We start from the raw sequence: 8,922 nt of genomic DNA on the forward strand, positions 1-8,922 counted from the left end.
TACAAGAAATGCCAAGAAGGGATTTTATCCAGCGGCAAAGTGCATGAAGTGTGGGATGAATGCATTGGCTACAGTTAGCAGCCCTTGAAACTTGCTCGAGAACATCATAGACACATACATAATAGAGAATTTTTAAATCCATGTTAGGAATAAACAAAAATGTCATCCATTGGCTGATGCAGCATTTCTCTATATGGCATACATAGAAAACTTTTTCTCAAATATAGCAATATGGCAAATCTATCTAAGAAATGCTATGGCAAATTAATCAATCAGGACATTTATTTGGTGATTGAATCTACTATGGGGGACTAAGTTTTAAGAAGAGAAGAAGAACAGACCTTTACTCTCATTAGTGCACACTGAAGAAGAAAATTCTTAAAACCAGAATATCTTAAAACCATAGCACAAGTGATGGATCACTGCATTCTTATTGCAACTATTCCTATTTCCAAATGTTTGACAAACATCTCTCCAGTTGAAAACTGATTTGAAACAGTTTCAAAATTAGTTTGGAGTAAAGAAACCACTGAAGATGATGGGATTTATACAAAGTTTAAATATAGATAAGCTATCCTAAAATTCAACTTTAAGGAAATTGAACAAAGTTAGGTCCCACCAAGATTTGAAATCAGATTACTGGATTCAAAGTCCAAAGCGCTCACCATTACACCATGGAACCCATTATTAGAGAGTCTTCCTCTACTCAATATTGCTGATCTTTGAAATACTGAATGTTCTCCTGTTTTAGGTACATTTGGCATTTATGAGTTTGCTGATGCTTTTATGTTTGGCCGGTTAGCTCAGTTGGTTAGAGCGTGGTGCTAATAATGCCAAGGTCATGTGTTTTATCCCCATACGGGCCATGTGCTTTTTCTTGTTGTCCTACAAGAAATGCCAAGAAGGGATTTTATCCAGCGGCAAAGTGCATGAAGTGTGGGATGAATGCATTGGCTACAGTTAGCAGCCCTTGAAACTTGCTAGAGAACATCATAGACACATACAAAACAGAGAATTTTTAAATCCATGTTAGGAATAAACAAAAATGTCATCCTTTGGCTGATGCAGCATTTCTCTATATGGCATACATAGAAAACTTTTTCTCAAATATAGCAATATGGCAAATCTAAGAAATGCTAAGGCAAATTAATCAATCAGGACATTTATTTGGTGAATGAATCTACTATGGGGGACTAAGTTTTAAGAAGAGAAGAAGAACAGACCTTTACTCTCATTAGTGCACACTGAAGAAGAAAATTCTTAAAACCAGAATATCTTAAAACCATAGCACAAGTGATGGATCACTGCATTCTTATTGCAACTTTTCCTATTTCCAAATGTTTGACAAACATCTCTCCAGTTGAAAACTGATTTGAAACAGCTTCAAAATTAGTTTGGAGTAAAAAAACCACTGAAGATGATGGGATTTATACAAAGTTTAAATATAGATAAGCTATCCTAAAATTCAACTTTAAGGAAATTGAACAAAGTTAGGTCCCACCAAGATTTGAAATCAGATTACTGGATTCAAAGTCCAAAGTGCTCACCATTACACCATGGAACCCATTGTTTGAGAGTCTTCCTCTACTCAATATTGCTGATCTTTGAAATACTGAATGTTCTCCTGTTTTACGTACATTTGGCATTTATCAGTTTGCTGATACTTTTATGTTTGGCTGGTTAGCTCAGTTGGTTAGAGTGTGGTGCTAGTATCGCCAAGGTCATGGGTTTGATCCCCATATGGGCCATGTGCTTTTTCTTGTTGTCCTACAAGAAATGCCAAGAAGGGATTTTATCCAGCTGCAAAGTGCATGAAGTGTGGGATGAATGCATTGGCTACAGTTAGCAGCCCTTGAAACTTGCTAGAGAACATCATAGACACATACAAAACAGAGAATTTTTAAATCCATGTTAGGAATAAACAAAAATGTCATCCTTTGGCGGATGCAGCATTTCTCTATGTGGCATACGTAGAAAACTTTTTCTCAAATATAGCAATATGGCAAATCTAAGAAATGCTTAGGCAAATTAATCAATCAGGACATTTATTTGGTGATTGAATCTACTATGGGGGACTAAGTTTTAAGAAGAGAAGAAGAACAGACCTTTACTCTCATTAGTGCACACTGAAGAAGAAAATTCTTAAAACCAGAATATCTTAAAACCATAGCACAAGTGATGGATCACTGCATTCTTATTGCAACTTTTCCTATTTCCAAATGTTTGACAAACATCTCTCCAGTTGAAAACTGATTTGAAACAGCTTCAAAATTAGTTTGGAGTAAAAAAACCACTGAAGATGATGGGATTTATACAAAGTTTAAATATAGATAAGCTATCCTAAAATTCAACTTTAAGGAAATTGAACAAAGTTAGGTCCCACCAAGATTTGAAATCAGATTACTGGATTCAAAGTCCAAAGCGCTCACCATTACACCATGGAACCCATTGTTTGAGAGTCTTCCTCTACTCAATATTGCTGATCTTTGAAATACTGAATGTTCTCCTGTTTTAGGTACATTTGGCATTTATCAGTTTGCTGATGCTTTTATGTTTGGCCGGTTAGCTCAGTTGGTTAGAGTGTGGTGCTGATAATGCCAAGGTCATGTGTTCGATCCCCATACGGGCCATGTGCTTTTTCTTGTTGTCCTACAAGAAATGCCAAGAAGGGATTTTATCCAGCTGCAAAGTGCATGAAGTGTGGGATGAATGCATTGGCTACAGTTAGCAGCCCTTGAAACTTGCTAGAGAACATCATAGACACATACAAAACAGAGAATTTTTAAATCCATGTTAGGAATAAACAAAAATGTCATCCTTTGGTGGATGCAGCATTTCTCTATGTGGCATACGTAGAAAACTTTTTCTCAAATATAGCAATATGGCAAATCTAAGAAATGCTTAGGCAAATTAATCAATCAGGACATTTATTTGGTGATTGAATCTACTATGGGGGACTAAGTTTTAAGAAGAGAAGAAGAACAGACCTTTACTCTCATTAGTGCACACTGAAGAAGAAAATTCTTAAAACCAGAATATCTTAAAACCATAGCACAAGTGATGGATCACTGCATTCTTATTGCAACTTTTCCTATTTCCAAATGTTTGACAAACATCTCTCCAGTTGAAAACTGATTTGAAACAGCTTCAAAATTAGTTTGGAGTAAAAAAACCACTGAAGATGATGGGATTTATACAAAGTTTAAATATAGATAAGCTATCCTAAAATTCAACTTTAAGGAAATTGAACAAAGTTAGGTCCCACCAAGATTTGAAATCAGATTACTGGATTCAAAGTCCAAAGTGCTCACCATTACACCATGGAACCCAATATTAGAGAGTCTTCCTCTACTCAATATTGCTGATCTTTGAAATACTGAATGTTCTCCTGTTTTAGGTAAATTTGGCATTTATGAGTTTGCTGATGCTTTTATGTTTGGCCGGTTAGCTCAGTTGGTTAATAACGCCAAGGTCATGGGTTCGATCCCCATACGGGCCATGTGCTTTTTCTTGTTGTCCTACAAGAAATGCCAAGAAGGGATTTTATCCAGCGGCAAAGTGCATGAAGTGTGGGATGAATGCATTGGCTACAGTTAGCAGCCCTTGAAACTTGCTCGAGAACATCATAGACACATACATAATAGAGAATTTTTAAATCCATGTTAGGAATAAACAAAAATGTCATCCATTGGCTGATGCAGCATTTCTCTATATGGCATACATAGAAAACTTTTTCTCAAATATAGCAATATGGCAAATCTATCTAAGAAATGCTATGGCAAATTAATCAATCAGGACATTTATTTGGTGATTGAATCTACTATGGGGGACTAAGTTTTAAGAAGAGAAGAAGAACAGACCTTTACTCTCATTAGTGCACACTGAAGAAGAAAATTCTTAAAACCAGAATATCTTAAAACCATAGCACAAGTGATGGATCACTGCATTCTTATTGCAACTATTCCTATTTCCAAATGTTTGACAAACATCTCTCCAGTTGAAAACTGATTTGAAACAGTTTCAAAATTAGTTTGGAGTAAAGAAACCACTGAAGATGATGGGATTTATACAAAGTTTAAATATAGATAAGCTATCCTAAAATTCAACTTTAAGGAAATTGAACAAAGTTAGGTCCCACCAAGATTTGAAATCAGATTACTGGATTCAAAGTCCAAAGCGCTCACCATTACACCATGGAACCCATTATTAGAGAGTCTTCCTCTACTCAATATTGCTGATCTTTGAAATACTGAATGTTCTCCTGTTTTAGGTACATTTGGCATTTATGAGTTTGCTGATGCTTTTATGTTTGGCCGGTTAGCTCAGTTGGTTAGAGCGTGGTGCTAATAATGCCAAGGTCATGTGTTTTATCCCCATACGGGCCATGTGCTTTTTCTTGTTGTCCTACAAGAAATGCCAAGAAGGGATTTTATCCAGCGGCAAAGTGCATGAAGTGTGGGATGAATGCATTGGCTACAGTTAGCAGCCCTTGAAACTTGCTAGAGAACATCATAGACACATACAAAACAGAGAATTTTTAAATCCATGTTAGGAATAAACAAAAATGTCATCCTTTGGCTGATGCAGCATTTCTCTATATGGCATACATAGAAAACATTTTCTCAAATATAGCAATATGGCAAATCTAAGAAATGCTAAGGCAAATTAATCAATCAGGACATTTATTTGGTGATTGAATCTACTATGGGGGACTAAGTTTTAAGACGAGAAGAAGAACAGACCTTTACTCTCATTAGTGCACACTGAAGAAGAAAATTCTTAAAACCAGAATATCTTAAAACCATAGCACAAGTGATGGATCACTGCATTCTTATTGCAACTTTTCCTATTTCCAAATGTTTGACAAACATCTCTCCAGTTGAAAACTGATTTGAAACAGCTTCAAAATTAGTTTGGAGTAAAAAAACCACTGAAGATGATGGAATTTATACAAAGTTTAAATATAGATAAGCTATCCTAAAATTCAACTTTAAGGAAATTGAACAAAGTTAGGTCCCACCAAGATTTGAAATTAGATTACTGGATTCAAAGTCCAAAGTGCTCACCATTACACCATGGAACCCATTATTAGAGAATCTTCCTCTACTCAATATTGCTGATCTTTGAAATACTGAATGTTCTCCTGTTTTAGGTACATTTGGCATTTTTGTGTTTGCTGATGCTTTTATGTTTGGCCGGTTAGCTCAGTTGGTTAGAGCGTGGTGCTAATAACGCCAAGGTCATGTGTTCGATCCCCATATGGGCCATGTGCTTTTTCTTGTTGTCCTACAAGAAATGCCAAGAAGGGATTTTATCCAGCGGCAAAGTGCATGAAGTGTGGGATGAATGCATTGGCTACAGTTAGCAGCCCTTGAAACTTGCTAGAGAACATCATAGACACATACAAAACAGAGAATTTTTAAATCCATGTTAGGAATAAACAAAAATGTCATCCTTTGGCTGATGCAGCATTTCTCTATATGGCATACATAGAAAACTTTTTCTCAAATATAGCAATATGGCAAATCTAAGAAATGCTAAGGCAAATTAATCAATCAGGACATTTATTTGGTGAATGAATCTACTATGGGGGACTAAGTTTTAAGAAGAGAAGAAGAACAGACCTTTACTCTCATTAGTGCACACTGAAGAAGAAAATTCTTAAAACCAGAATATCTTAAAACCATAGCACAAGTGATGGATCACTGCATTCTTATTGCAACTTTTCCTATTTCCAAATGTTTGACAAACATCTCTCCAGTTGAAAACTGATTTGAAACAGCTTCAAAATTAGTTTGGAGTAAAAAAACCACTGAAGATGATGGGATTTATACAAAGTTTAAATATAGATAAGCTATCCTAAAATTCAACTTTAAGGAAATTGAACAAAGTTAGGTCCCACCAAGATTTGAAATCAGATTACTGGATTCAAAGTCCAAAGTGCTCACCATTACACCATGGAACCCATTGTTTGAGAGTCTTCCTCTACTCAATATTGCTGATCTTTGAAATACTGAATGTTCTCCTGTTTTACGTACATTTGGCATTTATCAGTTTGCTGATGCTTTTATGTTTGGCTGGTTAGCTCAGTTGGTTAGAGTGTGGTGCTAGTATCGCCAAGGTCATGGGTTTGATCCCCATATGGGCCATGTGCTTTTTCTTGTTGTCCTACAAGAAATGCCAAGAAGGGATTTTATCCAGCGGCAAAGTGCATGAAGTGTGGGATGAATGCATTGGCTACAGTTAGCAGCCCTTGAAACTTGCTAGAGAACATCATAGACACATACAAAACAGAGAATTTTTAAATCCATGTTAGGAATAAACAAAAATGTCATCCTTTGGCGGATGCAGCATTTCTCTATGTGGCATACGTAGAAAACTTTTTCTCAAATATAGCAATATGGCAAATCTAAGAAATGCTTAGGCAAATTAATCAATCAGGACATTTATTTGGTGATTGAATCTACTATGGGGGACTAAGTTTTAAGAAGAGAAGAAGAACAGACCTTTACTCTCATTAGTGCACACTGAAGAAGAAAATTCTTAAAACCAGAATATCTTAAAACCATAGCACAAGTGATGGATCACTGCATTCTTATTGCAACTTTTCCTATTTCCAAATGTTTGACAAACATCTCTCCAGTTGAAAACTGATTTGAAACAGCTTCAAAATTAGTTTGGAGTAAAAAAACCACTGAAGATGATGGGATTTATACAAAGTTTAAATATAGATAAGCTATCCTAAAATTCAACTTTAAGGAAATTGAACAAAGTTAGGTCCCACCAAGATTTGAAATCAGATTACTGGATTCAAAGTCCAAAGTGCTCACCATTACACCATGGAACCCAATATTAGAGAGTCTTCCTCTACTCAATATTGCTGATCTTTGAAATACTGAATGTTCTCCTGTTTTAGGTAAATTTGGCATTTATGAGTTTGCTGATGCTTTTATGTTTGGCCGGTTAGCTCAGTTGGTTAATAACGCCAAGGTCATGGGTTCGATCCCCATACGGGCCATGTGCTTTTTCTTGTTGTCCTACAAGAAATGCCAAGAAGGGATTTTATCCAGCGGCAAAGTGCATGAAGTGTGGGATGAATGCATTGGCTACAGTTAGCAGCCCTTGAAACTTGCTCGAGAACATCATAGACACATACATAATAGAGAATTTTTAAATCCATGTTAGGAATAAACAAAAATGTCATCCATTGGCTGATGCAGCATTTCTCTATATGGCATACATAGAAAACTTTTTCTCAAATATAGCAATATGGCAAATCTAAGAAATGCTATGGCAAATTAATCAATCAGGACATTTATTTGGTGATTGAATCTACTATGGGGGACTAAGTTTTAAGAAGAGAAGAAGAACAGACCTTTACTCTCATTAGTGCACACTGAAGAAGAAAATTCTTAAAACCAGAATATCTTAAAACCATAGCACAAGTGATGGATCACTGCATTCTTATTGCAACTATTCCTATTTCCAAATGTTTGACAAACATCTCTCCAGTTGAAAACTGATTTGAAACAGTTTCAAAATTAGTTTTGAGTAAAGAAACCACTGAAGATGATGGGATTTATACAAAGTTTAAATATAGATAAGCTATCCTAAAATTCAACTTTAAGGAAATTGAACAAAGTTAGGTCCCACCAAGATTTGAAATCAGATTACTGGATTCAAAGTCCAAAGCGCTCACCATTACACCATGGAACCCATTATTAGAGAGTCTTCCTCTACTCAATATTGCTGATCTTTGAAATACTGAATGTTCTCCTGTTTTAGGTACATTTGGCATTTATGAGTTTGCTGATGCTTTTATGTTTGGCCGGTTAGCTCAGTTGGTTAGAGCATGGTGCTAATAATGCCAAGGTCATGTGTTTTATCCTCATACGGGCCATGTGCTTTTTCTTGTTGTCCTACAAGAAATGCCAAGAAGGGATTTTATCCAGCGGCAAAGTGCATGAAGTGTGGGATGAATGCATTGGCTACAGTTAGCAGCCCTTGAAACTTGCTAGAGAACATCATAGACACATACAAAACAGAGAATTTTTAAATCCATGTTAGGAATAAACAAAAATGTCATCCTTTGGCTGATGCAGCATTTCTCTATATGGCATACATAGAAAACTTTTTCTCAAATATAGCAATATGGCAAATCTAAGAAATGCTAAGGCAAATTAATCAATCAGGACATTTATTTGGTGATTGAATCTACTATGGGGGACTAAGTTTTAAGACGAGAAGAAGAACAGACCTTTACTCTCATTAGTGCACACTGAAGAAGAAAATTCTTAAAACCAGAATATCTTAAAACCATAGCACAAGTGATGGATCACTGCATTCTTATTGCAACTTTTCCTATTTCCAAATGTTTGACAAACATCTCTCCAGTTGAAAACTGATTTGAAACAGCTTCAAAATTAGTTTGGAGTAAAAAAACCACTGAAGATGATGGGATTTATACAAAGTTTAAATATAGATAAGCTATCCTAAAATTAAACTTTAAGGAAATTGAACAAAGTTAGGTCCCACCAAGATTTGAAGTCAGATTACTGGATTCAAAGTCCAAAGTGCTCACCATTACACCATGGAACCCATTATTAGAGAATCTTCCTCTACTCAATATTGCTGATCTTTGAAATACTGAATGTTCTCCTGTTTTAGGTACATTTGGCATTTTTGTGTTTGCTGATGCTTTTATGTTTGGCCGGTTAGCTCAGTTGGTTAGAGCGTGGTGCTAATAACGCCAAGGTCATGTGTTTGATCCCCATATGGGCCATGTGCTTTTTCTTGTTGTCCTACAAGAAATGCCAAGAAGGGATTTTATCCAGCGGCAAAGTGCATGAAGTGTGGGATGAATGCATTGGCTACAGTTAGCAGCCCTTGAAACTTGCTAGAGAACATCATAGACACATACAA

General features: G+C 35.9%; 4 non-coding genes across 4 annotated transcripts; all 4 read left to right on the forward strand.

Annotated features, from left to right (window-relative positions):
• The first annotated feature begins 1,674 nt into the window (after window positions 1-1,674).
• On the forward strand, window positions 1,675-1,748 carry TRNAT-AGU (transfer RNA threonine (anticodon AGU)). The gene has a single exon. It is a non-coding gene; the product is annotated as a tRNA-Thr (tRNA).
• An 808-nt stretch (window positions 1,749-2,556) lies between these two features.
• On the forward strand, window positions 2,557-2,630 carry TRNAI-GAU (transfer RNA isoleucine (anticodon GAU)). The gene has a single exon. It is a non-coding gene; the product is annotated as a tRNA-Ile (tRNA).
• Window positions 2,631-5,193: 2,563 nt separating this feature from the next.
• TRNAI-AAU (transfer RNA isoleucine (anticodon AAU)) lies at window positions 5,194-5,267 on the forward strand. The gene has a single exon. It is a non-coding gene; the product is annotated as a tRNA-Ile (tRNA).
• Window positions 5,268-6,075: 808 nt separating this feature from the next.
• On the forward strand, window positions 6,076-6,149 carry TRNAT-AGU (transfer RNA threonine (anticodon AGU)). Its single transcript has one exon. It is a non-coding gene; the product is annotated as a tRNA-Thr (tRNA).
• The last annotated feature ends 2,773 nt before the right edge of the window (window positions 6,150-8,922 follow it).

The sequence above is a fragment of the Taudactylus pleione genome, unplaced genomic scaffold, assembly GCF_031769625.1.
Source record: "Taudactylus pleione unplaced genomic scaffold, aTauple2 ptg000085l, whole genome shotgun sequence".
Taxonomy (NCBI): Eukaryota; Metazoa; Chordata; class Amphibia; order Anura; family Myobatrachidae; genus Taudactylus; species Taudactylus pleione.